The following is a 14,406-nucleotide window of genomic DNA, read 5'->3' on the forward strand; positions in this document are numbered from 1 at the left end:
AAGCTTGTACTATTGTGGCTTTAGCTTTGAAAGTAGAAGTTCAAGCAATGTAAAGAGCTGTTGGAGACCAAGGACAGAGAAATGGAGGCAATAAATTAGTATTTCTAATACTACTGTTTCAAATATCAGTTTCATTTTTATGGTAACAAGAATGTCTCATTTTATCCATGTTTGTGCACTATTGTCAATATGGGTAATTTGTCTCGATCTTGTTATTATGTATCTCTATTTTTATGGATTAATTTCTCATTTTTGAGTAACTACTTACTCAGAAATCTGTCTTATAAAACTGATTTATTGAATGGTAATGTGTTGTGAACTATTTCCACATATCATTATTCAATTATTCGATTTACTGATATGATAATTAATATCATTTTTGTGAACTACTTCCTGAATGTTGTTGGTTTATTATTTCAGTTAAGAGGTCTCAATAGGATGTGTTTTGGTAACCATAATATCAGTTAATTGAACTACTTCATTAACTTGATATTCATTATAAACAAGACATATTTAAGTCCCAATACTTTAATTATCTTGCTCTTAGTTGGGTTATATCTATATCTTCCTAATTAAGATAGGATTTAGATTAGTTTCTTTTGCTTGCATTATAGAATAAGCTTGCATTTAGAGTAAATGCTACATTCTTTTAAGTCCTCTCCTCAAAGAGGCAAAATTTTAGTTGTGGCTTGGCTGAACCCAAATAAGCTTAAGGGTCATTCTCTTGCCTGATCAGCAAGAAGATGTGATCTGATATCCCTGTCTATTGGTAGGTAAAGATACATCATAAACCAATAGCAATAGGGAGAAGGTAATTGGACCTAGTTAAACCAGTCAGAGCCACCACACCAAACGGAAAAGGCGCTGCTTTGAGGTCCGGACCGGGTGGTTATCCCCCATTGTTGTTGCAGTGATTTTTGAGGCATCAACAGGTGCCTCAAGGAAGTTTTCACCCTAATTGCTTGCCCTAGGCGCCTCCAAGGAAGGTTTTCACCCAGGGATCTTATTCTCTTTTCTTTTCTTTTCTTTTTTCATCACTGAGCTGCCTCAGAAGAGGTTTTCAACTCAATGATGAGACTCAAGCACTCATGGAGGTTTTCACTTGAGTCCTTATTTTTTATTTCTCTCTTCTGTTTCTTCATTGAGTGGGCGAAGTGGAGGCTAAGACATGCTCCACTACCATCACTGTCTTATTCAGATCTCCAATGAACTCTCGCTTGGAGAGGGGCTTCTTATAAATTTTCAACCTATGTCCATTGACAAGCATGGGGATAGCTTCCTCATCTATGTTTCTGATCAGAACTGAACCATTGTCATTGCATTTTTTCACAGTGTAGGGTCCCAGCCATCTTTTCCTCAACTTGCCTTTCAAGTCTTTATACCTTGAATCATAGAGAAGTTCTCAATCTCCCTCTTGGAATTGCTTCTCCTTGATATTTTTGTCATGCCATATCTTCCTCTGAAGCTGAACTACCTCTATGTGGAGAAGGGCCTATAATCTTTGTTCATCTAATTAATTGAGATGGAGTAGTCTTTCCTTCTGTGCTTGGCTGAGGTCTAGGTCCAGCTAAGTTGCCATCCTTAGTGTATTGAATTCGAATTTTATTGACAGCAAAGCCTTCTTCCCATAGACCAGTTCATAGGGTGTGAACACTGTGGCAGTATTCTATGTTGTGTTGTAGGCCCAGGTGGCCTCAACTAACCTATCCACCCAATCTTTTCTACTGTTGCTCACTACCTTGGTTATAATTCCTTCCAAAGCTCTGTTAGTGACTTCCACCTACCCATTAGCTTGTGGATGGTAAGGGGTGGAAGTCTTGTCCTTGATTTTATAATGTGTGAGCAGGTCTTCAATCAAATTTGAAGTGAACTGACTGCCTTGATATGTGACCAATTCTCTTGGATACCCAAACTTGTAGAATATGTTTTCTCTCAAAAACTCAACTATTTTTTCCTTTGTTGCTGCTTTGATTGTTTTTGTTTCTACCCACTTTGTCAAGTAACTGGTGCACATAATGATGTATTGTTTTTGTTTTGAAGGAATGTTGATAGGACCCACAAAGTCCATGCCCCACTTCTCAAATGGCTCAAAGGTCACTTGAGGTTTCATGGGCATCTCATCCTTTGGAGTAAGTTTCCCTATCCTTTGACACCAATCACATTGGCTAGTGTATCTCCTCACATCTTGATGAAGAGTGGGCCAATAGTAGCCTGCTTGCAAGATCTTGAAGGCAGTTCTCTTTGTTGCAAAATGACCTCCACACGGCCCATCGTGACAGGTCAGGAGGATGTCAAAAACTTCCTCCTCCCTGACACATATTGTCAAGATCTGATCTGGGCCAAGTTTGAAGATATTACCCCCAATCCAGGTGAAAGGGGCATTTTTCCTCACTATCTTGCTCTTCTCCTTTGAGGACAGGTGTGGTGGGAACTGTGTTGAAACCAAGTAGTTTTCTATATCATAAAACCATGGAGAGAGTACTGAGATAGAAAACAGGTGTTCATTTGGCATTTGATCATGCACCATTCCTTCTTCACCTGCAGGCAAATTTACTCTAGACAAAAAGTCAGCAACAACATTTTCTTTACCAGGCTTATCAACTATGGTCAAATCAAACTGCTGCAGTAAAAGAAACCATCTAATAATGCGAGCATTTACATCCGGTTTGTCCATTAAATATCTAATTGTAGCATGATCAGTGTACACGAAGGTCTGATAGCTTGTGATATAATGTATGAATTTGTTTAAAGAATGCACAACAGCTAGGAGTTCCTTCTCAGTCATTGTATAGTTTAACTCTGCCTTCGAGAAATTTTTGTTTATAAAGTATATGGCACAAGGTAACTTTTCATCAATTTGACCTAAGGATACTCCTATTGCTTTGTTCGAGGCATCTGTGTGAATGTGGAAAGGCAGGGCCCAGTTTGGGCCTCTCAAAATTGGGGCACTCACAAGTTTACTTTTCAAGGTATCTAAGGCTTCTTTACAGTTTTCTGACCAAATAAATTCGACATCTTTACCTCAAAGACCAAACAACGGAGAGGGTAGCTTGCTAAAATCTTTAATGGATCTTTGGTAATACCCAGCCAAGCCTAGGTAAAACTTCTGACATATCTCACCTTTTGAGGAGGTGGGACCCTTTAGATGATGGCAACTTTGTTGGGGTCCACCTACAATCCTTGTTGAGATATTGCCTGACCTATCACGGTCCCTTCAGTCATCAAAAATTCACATTTTTCCAGACTAAGGGACAAGTTCATCTCAATACACTTGTCCAAAACATTTCCTAGGTTAGATAAAGCTTCCTAAAAGTCAGAACCATAAGGAGTAAAATCATCCATATATATTTCCACTACATCATGAACCAGTTCAAAAAATATACTCAATATCGCTCTCTAGAAAGTGGATGGAGCGTTGCACAAACCAAAAGGAAGGACTTAGTATGCAAAGGTACCCCAAGGACAAGTGAAAGTGGTCTTATCTTGGTCTTCCGGGCTGATTTGAATCTGATTGTACCTGCTAAACCCATCTAGGAAGGAGAAAAACTTTTTCCCCACCAGACCATCTAACACTTGATCTATGAAAGGCAAAGGAAAATGGTCCTTTTTAGTGGCTTTGTTCAATTCCCGATAGTCGACACAGATTCTCCACTTACCATTTTTCTTTGGCACTAGCACCAAAGGAGAGACCCATTCACTGTCAGAGATGGGGTAGATGAATCCTGCATCAAGTAATTTTTGCAACTCTTCCTTAACAATGTCTTTAAGTGCTAGATTCATCCTCCTTTGAGGCTGCCTGACTGGTTTGCAATCTTCCTTAATGTATATATGATGAGTACACACTGAAGGGTGCACTCCCTTCATCTCCTTATAACTCTAGGCAAAGGCATCTAGACATTCTCTCAATAAGCTGCACAACTCCTTCTCTTTGGAAGTGGATAGGGATGGATTGATTTTCAAGGTTCTTTCTGGGTTGAACTCTATATTCTTAACACGGAGAGAGGTCGGGTCGGCCACACAGAGATCAGTTAAGGGGTTGTCTTGGGTTTCTCTCACTATGTCCTCTAATGGTAAGACATTGGGGGGTGGATTCTGAATCAAATTTTCAATCATATCATCATCATCTTGCAGTTTTCCCCCAATGGTGATTTCTAATGCACAAAGCGGTGCAGAATAGACTTCATCCTTGTCCTCCTCCTCCAGCCAGAGAGGTATATCATGTTCTAGAAAGGGTTGGGCGGGAGGGTATAGGATTAACTGTTTGGACATATGCTCGTTCTTGATGGTCATGTTCCCAGCTCAACAACTGATGTAGGCATCGACAGTAGCCAACCAGGGTCTTCCCAGGATGATAGGATACCCAGTGAGCTTTGCCTTCGGCTAGAGAACTAAGAAATCAACAGGGTACTCTCAAGAATCAATGGAGACCATCACATCTTCCACAATCCCTTCAGGGGTCACGGTGGAGCAGTCTGCTAGCTGCAGTACTGTCGTGGTCTTCCTCAAGGAGCCCTATAGCTTAAGTTTGAGCATTGTGTCCTTTGTCGTCATATTAATGGCAGCTCCCAGATCAATCAAGGTATGTGGGATCATGGTGTCATTGATGTGGATATCAACTAATGGGCTTCCAGGGTCCAGATATTTCGAACAGATTACCTGTCCTAACATCAGGTCGAACAGTTGTCCTATGACATTGATGGTTGGGGCATATCTCTTGTGCCTTCCTGGATGCCTAAAGCACTTCTCTTTGATCAACCTGTTGTATATAGGCACATCTTTTATGGCTTGGAGAAGTGGTATCTTCACACATAACTATTTCAATTCTCCCAGAAGTTCAGTTTCTTCTAGGGTAGGCTGTGTTGTCCCGGATAGTCTCTCAGGAAAGGGTGGAACTACTATAGGTTCACTTTCCTCTTTATCTTCCTCAACCTCCCTAGGTGGAGGCTGGATATCTGGGAGAACCTTCCCAGATCGCAGGTTAACCTCCTTAATCTCCACAGCATAAGTTTCCACTATATACTTGTTGAGCCTGTCTGTTGTTCGGGTTCGGGTTCGGCTGGGCAGGAATTTAAGGTTGCCTTGGTGGAGCAGGAGGTAATGGTTGTGGTTGAGCAAGTGGTGGAGGTAAAAGAGTGGGAGGAGAGTTGTACTGGGGCCTCCACCCCTGATGAGATGCATTCCACTGAGGTTGTAGTTGAGCACAGGATTGAAATGAATAAGCAGCTAATTGGGCATGATATTGAGATGGAAAGGACTAAGGAGAAGGCGTGGACCAGGAAGGATGAGCAGGGGTCCCCAAGAAGGTATGGAAGTGACTTGGTTGGGGTTGTAGTATGCCTGAGATGTCCCTTGCATCCCCTGCTAGTATGGTCTAGGTCCATGCGGTCTCCTTTGGTTCATGAAATAGAGTGTTTCAATGGCTCCTTTGGCCCCCTACTATACAGCTTTAAGTCCGGGCAAGGAAGGGCACTTATCTGTAGAATGATCTTCTTCACAGAATGAACAAACCTCTATAGAGTTCAATGGACATTCGTTCCTAGGATGCCTCCTGGTGCATCTATGACAAAAAATGTCCAAAGCCCTCTCTGCTTCCTCTTGTTTCCTTTTGATATGCAAGGTATCCATTTGCATGGCAAGAGTTTGCAACATCTCACTTTTGAAGTCTTCCAGCATGTTTCTGATTTCACCTTTGATGGATGAATTGGGTTGACTCCCCATACCTCTCTTTCTGGCTACTCTAGAATGGTTTCTAAAGATATTCTTTATGTCCTCATAATATAGTTGGTAGATGTCTCCCCTGGCCATTAGATGGAGGGTATCTAGAAGGTCTTCTAGGATTCCCCTGAGCAGAACCAACTTCAGAGATTCAGGATCAAGTGTGCACCTGGCCCTTTTGTAACTGAGTTGGAACCTCTCTTCATAATCTTCCAAGGACCCATCACTTCCCATGGTCATTCAGAAGATTTCTTCCTTAGTATCTTTTGACCTATAGTAGTCTCGATATTTGTTATTAAAGGCCTGCTGCATCTGATCCCAAGTTGTGATGCTATTTCCAGGTAACCCCATGAATCAGCGCAATGCTGCATCCTTGAGAGTAGAAGGGAATAGTTTCAACTTATGCTCATCTTTTACATAGCCATAGGTGTCCCCATTGGTCTCCCGAATGGGAAAGGTACCCTCTATTCTCTCTCCATTTCCCCTAGCATTTCTGTTTTCAGCCATTGGCTCAGGACGGATGTTTTCTTCTTCTTCTTCCCCTATAGATTCTTCAAATATCTCTGGTTGTTCACCTAAGGATTCTTCTTGATCACTGCCACCGAAGAAGAGAGAAGGTTGGCTGTGTGATGTAGTGGGGGTGTTGGGCAAGAATTTTCTTGAATTATCTCTATTCCTACGAGGCATGAAAGGAAATCTTTTTGGTTGGTTTTTGTTTTTTTTTCACTGATTGTACCTGCAAAACTGAAATGGATTGAACAATACAAATTGCAACTAACTGAAATGAACTTTGCTGAAATGAAATTTGCAGAATTGAAAAGGAAAGCAAGGAAATGCAGAAACTGAAAGAAACAACTATTCTACTTTTGTTGAAATGAAATTTGCAAAATCGAAAAGGAAAACAAGGAAATGCAGAAATTGAAAGAAACAACTATTCTACTTTTGTTGAAATAAATTGCTTAGCAGAATTTTGCAAGAAGAAATAAAAGAAAGCAGTAATCACAGAATACTCTGACGCTTCCCCAAAAACAGCGCCAAAAATGTGGTGAGCACCAGTATTGCAGCAATAATGCTGCAAACCCTAGGCTACCTACTTTACTCTTATCAACCCGGTAGTTCGTAACAAACTTGGAAGCGACGGTGTTGTATGCACAAGTATTAGTTCTTACTGCAAGCTGTCACTTGGTCAGCTAGCACAAGAGCACTATGAGCTCAAGCCAACTTCTATGGATTCCAGAAGAAGCTCTATATGTGATGAAAGAAAGGAAATCTTACTCTACAGAGGCTACTCTAATTGCAGAAAGGAAAAAGATTGAAATGTAAAGTAAACCTAGCAAACCCTACTTAACCAACTAATCCTAATTTTGCAGAAAGAAATATGAAAACCATGAAATGAATGCCATTACCTACTCAAGGAAGTAAAAAACATCTACTCAAGCTATTTCTAGAAGAAAAATGAGGAAAAAACATCTTTTTGGATTTTTATGTATTTTTATGTGAATTTGTCATACATGTAATTTATTTGTTTGTGAATGTGGCAGTGAATAGGTGGTGATGGAGGGAGGTTTTGGGACTTTAGAGGATGCAGGATGGTGTGAATGGGTCCTAGGAGGTCTCATGTGGCCTTCTGGAGGCTTTCCCCCAATCGGCCTTCAAAAGGAAGCCTACAGGAAAATCTACAGGAGGACACAGGGAATCTACAAGAGGTCTATAGGAGCATGCCGAGAGCAATTTTGAAGGTTTTAAAGGTGTGAGAGTAGGTGGAAAGGGTAGATGAAGGCTGAGATGATGTGTTAGGGTTCCTAGGTTTCACCAAGGATCACTAGGAGAGGGAAAGATAGTCGAGAGAGGGGAAGAAATCCTATGGAAAAATGCAGAAAACTAAGGCAGATTTGAGGTGAACTTTGGGCGACCTGTAGGGCCTAGATCAAGGAGAGAATGTGATGGCTGATAGGCTATCCTACTTGTGAGAAGAAATCTATTGCAAAATAACTCACAGTCAAACAATGAAATCAAACAAGTAAGAAAATTAAGTACATCAAAAAAATAGAATTTTGTTTCAAGCTAATCTAAATTATGAGCTATGGAAAAAAATGTTGAAAAATACTACAAGGAAGGAAAGCATGGAAGAAGACTTATTGTAAAGACAGAAATGAGCATGGTGAAAGAGATCCAAAGTGAAGCATTAACCTTCTAACAAACTGCAACACTAGAAATCCTATGGAGAAGGAAAATCTATGTTTTTGTGGCAGCAAGAGGGTCTTGGCCTCAGTTCATGGTCCCAAAGGGAGGAAAGGAGGCCAAGGCACTATTGTTGGCCTTTTGTATCTTCTTTCTATCACTGTTTAACCTGCTATAGAAAACACCAATGGAAACAACCTTCTAAATCACCAAAAGCAACATATTCTTAACCAAGAAAGAAATTCATCTAACAACAACTAATCCATAAACTGAAACAAAGCATATAAATACAAACAAGAGGAGATTGGTTGCTTGGATTGGGCCTAACCGAAGAGCTTCAGCCCTCTGAGGTAACTCAGTGCTAGCTCAAGAAGAATCTCATCTTTATTATCAAAATAGTAATAGGATTACATGAAATTGTCACCAAAAATAAGCTCGAAGTTGAGCAGAGCAAAAATGCAACAAAAATTCAACCCTAGTGTGGCCCTAGGCCTCTCTACTTATACAACTGAAGCTCCCAACAGCTTCCTTAATATCAGGGAGGCTTGGCTCCCAAAACTTGAGATAAACATAAGTTATTCTCCACTTGCTCGGTTGCCTCCTAGTGCATTGATTTGGTTGTTTGTGCTCCGAGTTGCATGAAGAAGAATTCGAAGTGGGGAGTAATAAATGAGGGGGATTCCCTCCTATAAATCCTCTCCTTTGTCCACTTCGAATTATTGCTGGAAATTTTCCATTGAATCTTTGACTTTGTCTTCAAAATTCAACAAAAAAATGCATTAAACATATATTAGACGTCATGGCATCATAACTAACCCAACTCACTCCATAATCATAAATATAATCAAAAAACATGCAATAAGCTAAGAGAATGGTTGATTTAACTATGTTAGGAGGCAAAATGAGCCCATATAATTACCCATTTATGGGGCTCATCAGTCATGATGTAATGGAGTGCATGTATTGAAGTCAAATCTTAAACTAATTGCAGAAAATGAAATGTTCGAAATGGAACCTTAACCTATTGCAAGAAAGAAAGTACAAGAAAAGAGAATGAAATCAAATGCTAAAAAACACTATTTTCTAACTAACTCCTAACAGGCTTTGCTTCAAAAGAATGCTAAGTTAACATGTATGCAATCCTACTGTCCTAAGCATGTATATTCAAACCATCAAACCTTCTATTGTTGTGCATGTAAATGAATAAAATAATTTAGTTTTTCTTTTTGTCTTTTTTCATGTGAGAGTGTGAAAGCTAATATCTTTTGGTGATGTGGCAAGTGTCTTGGAGACGATGGTGAGAGGTCATAAGGTTTGAGGGACAATTAGGGACCCTTTTCAAGCTTCCCAGAAGCCTTTTCCTCAATTCGTCCTCAAAATAGGCTTTCCTACTGGATGCTACAATGATTTCCTACAAGATCCCATGATTTCCTACAAAATGTACAAATTTACTATAACTCATTGAATGACCAAGAAAATCAAATCCAAATTGTATGGGAAAAATTTTGGTATTAACTAGGATGTCTTAGGTCCCCATTACAAGTGGAATCACTCAAAAAGACCTCTGTTAACCCATGCAAAAAAAATAAAAAACATTACTAGTCGAAAATCTAGAAATTCGAAAACTAGTGAGCTAGTAAATCAAAAAAATGCCTAATCAAATCAAGTGTAAATGCAATGGGGTAATTTTTCTTATGAACTAGAATGTTTTTGTGATCTAATGCAAGTGTAATAAATTATATTGAAGTTCGTTAGAATGTTCTAAAAAATAGCCGAAATTTATTGTTCTTTGCTAAAAAGGAGGTCCAACACTCTAGATTTGGGAATAAGAAGACTAATCCAAGCAGCTCAATGATTCCCGTGAACTTCCAAATATTTTCCAAGGATAAAATAATTCTTTTGATCCTACAAAATAACATACATCAACCATTTAATTCAATCCTAAAACAAGAAATCATTAATACTGAATGCAGAAATAGAAAAAAATAAAAACTAGAGATGCATGTGAATAAGCAATGAAAAGAAGGAAAGAAAATGATACAAAAGGGCTCTAAGGCTTCTGGGATAGCCAAGCCCAAGGAAACTCAGAGACCTATGGAGGAGAACAAAATTTAGAAGCTAAACATGACACCAATCTTCATTATTTTCATCAAAAGAATTACATCCCTGCAAGAAAATACAATGGAGCTGCAAAAATACAAGCTCTCTCCACAATAACACTAATGAAAATCTCCCCATAGAGGAAAATTCGACTTGGTACTTATACAAAATGATTAAGAATCATTCCCCATGAATGGATGAAGCTTTCCCCACCAAAATCCCTTGATTAGTGGATCTAGTCCCCAATACTAGGAATTTGCATTAAATGGCAAGGAACACATTCCTAGATTTTCTCAATCATTCCCTAGAGGAAAATTCGACTTGGTATTTATGCAAAATTATTGAGAATCATTCCCCATGGATGGAGGAAGCTTTCCCCACCAAAATCTCTTGATTAGTGGATCTAATCTCTTGATTGGTGGATCTGCTCCCTTGATTAGTGGAACACATTCTTAGAGTTTCTCAATCATTAGAGTTCCACAATTTGTGCCATAATTCCATAATATATTGTTGAATTATTATTTATTATTGATCCTCCAATAGTGGGGAACAAGTCCCTAAATTATCTCCTCCTCCAACTCTTCATAATCTGCCCAATATTCTCATAATATTCCACAAAAAATAAATAATATTAGACACAAATATTCAATTATTCATAAACCTTCATAATGAATATATTAAAGTTAAAAATAAATTATCTAATGCAAAAAGAGAGGTTTAATGTGTTGAAGGATGGTCATAGGCCTTAATTTATGTTTTAAATTAGAGGCATGGGCTTTAATTTATGTCTAATTTAGAGACCCATCACCATGAATATACTAAACTGATTCACCCCCCCCCCCCCCCCCCCCTCTCATTTTAGTCAATTTTTCATCAATTGGTATTAGAGTTGGGTTCCTTCTGTATAAACCTAACAACATAAGGGTAGATATGGTTGAGTCATGGACTATCAAAGTGTACCTATGTTGAGTGCAACAAACTTTAATGAATGGAGAGATAAGGTTCAAACGTAACTAAAATCTTATGGACTTGATGTATGGAAGCTTGTATGTGATGGTTACTGCAAAGACTCTCCCTCTATGCAAGAAAAACAATGGAATGCTAAGGAAAAATGTGTATGTATAAAAATATTCATAATAAGGATTTTGATACAGTAATAGATTTAACTTCTGCAAAATAAATTTGGGATAGATTGTAGCTCATGCATGAAGAGGCTAGCAGCAACAATGTAGAGAAAGGAAATAAAAATAGGAAGGAGAATAAACCCTGTCAAAAGGAAAGTGTTTAGTTAAATGAAACCTCTACCTGTGTGAATGCACCTAACTCTAATGAATAAAAGAAAGATGAAAATCAAGCTAGGCTTGACGTATCATTGGCTAGTATAGAAATATTAAAGAATGAAAACAAAGATCTGAAGAAACTAGTGTAGATATGTGATGAGAGAGAGCATGAGTATAAGGAGGAAATTTTCATCTTGAAGACACGAATTGAAGAATCAAGGAGACTAGAAGAGGTGATGAGTTGTAAATTCAAGGAAAGATGCCTACAATGTAAAATATTAGAAATTGAGGTCGATTCAGCTAGAAGTAAGTTAGAAGAAAATAATAGGTTGTGTAAGCAGCTAGAAGAGGAATTTGTCTCCATGAAGAACTCAGAAAAGGCAGACATTAAAAGATGATAATGAAGCATTCCTAAAATTACCTGTAGGAGAAGGGACAAGCACCATTATTAATAAAGAATAAAACAAAAACAGGTAGCAATATCAAAAGAAAATGAATAAGATGAAGAAATGGTTCACTGTAGGAAGATCATTCTCTCATGAAAATGAGTTGAACAAATTTGGAAGATCTCAAAGGAGATACTTTGCCCCTAGGAAAAATATCAAGTGTTTTTCTTGTCATGAACAAGGACATTTGTAGTAGAATGTAAGACCAATAAAATCAAGTTTAAAAGGCAAGAGATGCAGAAAACGAGAAGACTCCCTCAAGCAAGCAAACAGAAAAGACAGTCATTCACCAGGTACACAAATCATTTCCATGGTTATTGTTATTTGTGAAATGAATTTGGACATAAACTTGTTGAATGTAAACTATATGCAAAAAGGGGCACAAAAAGACACACACCAGCTCAACCATACCTTGGTCAAATAAGATGCTATTTATGTCACAACCTTGGACACAAAACCAATGACTGCAAGTTGCCATATACCCTAAAGAATCCTAAACATATGATGGAAGCAAATCAAAGTAGACCAACCTTTGAATCAAAAAGAAATGGAGACAGTAGAAAGCAACCTACTAAAGTGTGGAAGAGGAATAATAAAGAATAACTAGCGACCTAGTTTAGTCTTAGGGGGAGCTGCTCTAGGAAACAACACAGTCATTCAGTCAGTATTAGAGAAGTAGAATCAGCCTAGGGGGAGAGTGGCAACATCATGAGGAAAAAATTGTTGCATTATGCAGCAACCTTGTTTGGGAAGTTGGCATTAAAGAGAATTTTTTTTTCATATTCTCTTCTATTTCAAAGGACATAACCGAGCAACACCAAAAATGTCTTGATAGCGATAAGCAATTTAAGAAGATAAGTTGTGTATCAAACTTTCACCCTGTAGAAATTTAGCCAAACCTCCAATACCTGCACAATATGTCAAAGAAATTAGTATAATATATTTAATGCAACATGGAGATACGAATATTCAGTAGTGAATACAATTTACAATTCAAATAACGAATGGAAGAAAACTACAATTGGATTTTTACCATGAATCGAATTATATCTGCTCTCAATTTTCCATAATGAAATTATTCTACATATTAATTGTGCTAAAAATGGGACCAATAGATATTGCTCTTAAATACAATGTGCCTCTCATGGCAAGGATGATAGTGTATTCAAAGGTACACAACAGTCAAAGTGTATGCAAAAGGACTTGTTGGAGATATTTCGAGAAGCTTCTTTTCCACACTACCCCTAGCGATGACATTCCACTCTCGCAACCTCCTCCATATTGCAGAGAACAGGTTTCTCCCATATTAGAGGTTTTAGTATTTTTGTTGTTGCATAGGTGAAAGTTTGGACACCCAATATTTTGAGCGAAAGGTCAAGGGTTCAAATCTTAGGAGTCATGCTTTCTCGTGATCAGTTTTGTTAAGATCGAAGGGGTGTCATCATGAGTGTCAATTATTATATAACATTTTGAATGTGGGGAATAATGCCAGCAATGATGATTCGAAGAAGTCTTATAGAAAATTGGCCATAAAATGGAACTCTGAAAAAAAACCCCAACAATAAGAAGGAATCCAAAGAAAAATTCAAACAAATATCTGAAGCTTATGATGTGTTGAGTGATAAAAAGAAATGTGCAATTTATGATCAATATATTGAAGTGGGTTTGAAATTGAGGATTTCGTTGCCAGGTGCAGGAGGTTTTTCAACATTTTCAAGTGGATAAAGACTGTTTGGTTTTAATCCAAGGAATACATAGGACATATTTTCAAAGCTTTTCAATGCCAACCACCTCTTTTCGATGGGTGGGGGTTTCAGGTTAGGTGGGGGTACATCCAGATCATCACTATTTTTGGATGGCATGTTCTGCAGGGTTGGGCCAACATAAAGTGTTTTCAAGTCCTCCTATAATGAGAGCTCTCAGTCTAGACCTTGGAAGGCCGTGTCCATTGAAAATAAGCCACCTTATACACTCAAAGAGATTTACAATGGTTCTACCAGGAAGATGAAAATCTCCAGAAATATTGTCGATGTCAGTGGTAAAGCTATGTATATTGAAGAACATTTCATATCTCCTTTGATATCAGTTTGACAGTCTATCGTTTAAAGTTTTATAATGGAACATTCAATTTGGATGTTCAAACATATGTTATGAACATCATTTATTGTCTAACCTTGACCTGGAGCATTTAAATTTATGGAAAGCGTATATTATGAAGTATGGAATCATGTTTCTGAAGATCTTTAGTGTGGAGACGTAATTTGAAGGCCTGGAGCATGGAGTTATATTTTCAAACTGAATTCATGATTGCACTATGGAGCCTATTATGCTGGAGTTTTGCATGTGACCAGTAAGGTTGTCGATGTTTCTCTTGCAATTGTGAAGCGTTAAGTAAAGAATTGGAATCATTCATATTAATTGTTAACTAATATCGTCTAGATGACAAAACAAGGATGGAGACATGATTACAGTAGCATTACAAGCATATTATGGCATTTATCACTAGGTGCAACGTTACTACAATGTTAATTGCTTGGGTAGAGACCAACTTGGCGATGGTTTTGTGATGTCTGGTCGTGACGTGGAATCACTGTTCGATGGGTTGAGATGGATTGGATTTTGGAAGCCCTGGATGGTTTTGAGTGATGTGTTTTGCGAGATCCCACATTCATGCTTGGAATATG

The 14,406-nt window shown here is 38.2% G+C and overlaps 1 pseudogene; it reads left to right on the forward strand.

The window, feature by feature from the left end:
• Positions 1–12,824: 12,824 nt before the first annotated feature.
• LOC149222152 (uncharacterized) lies at positions 12,825–13,813 on the forward strand (annotated as a pseudogene).
• The last annotated feature ends 593 nt before the right edge of the window (positions 13,814–14,406 follow it).

The sequence above is a fragment of the Pinus tabuliformis genome, chromosome Q (assembly GCF_031772625.1).
Source record: "Pinus tabuliformis cultivar Carrire ecotype Pingquan chromosome Q, CPIR1, whole genome shotgun sequence".
Lineage (NCBI taxonomy): Eukaryota > Viridiplantae > Streptophyta > Pinopsida > Pinales > Pinaceae > Pinus > Pinus tabuliformis.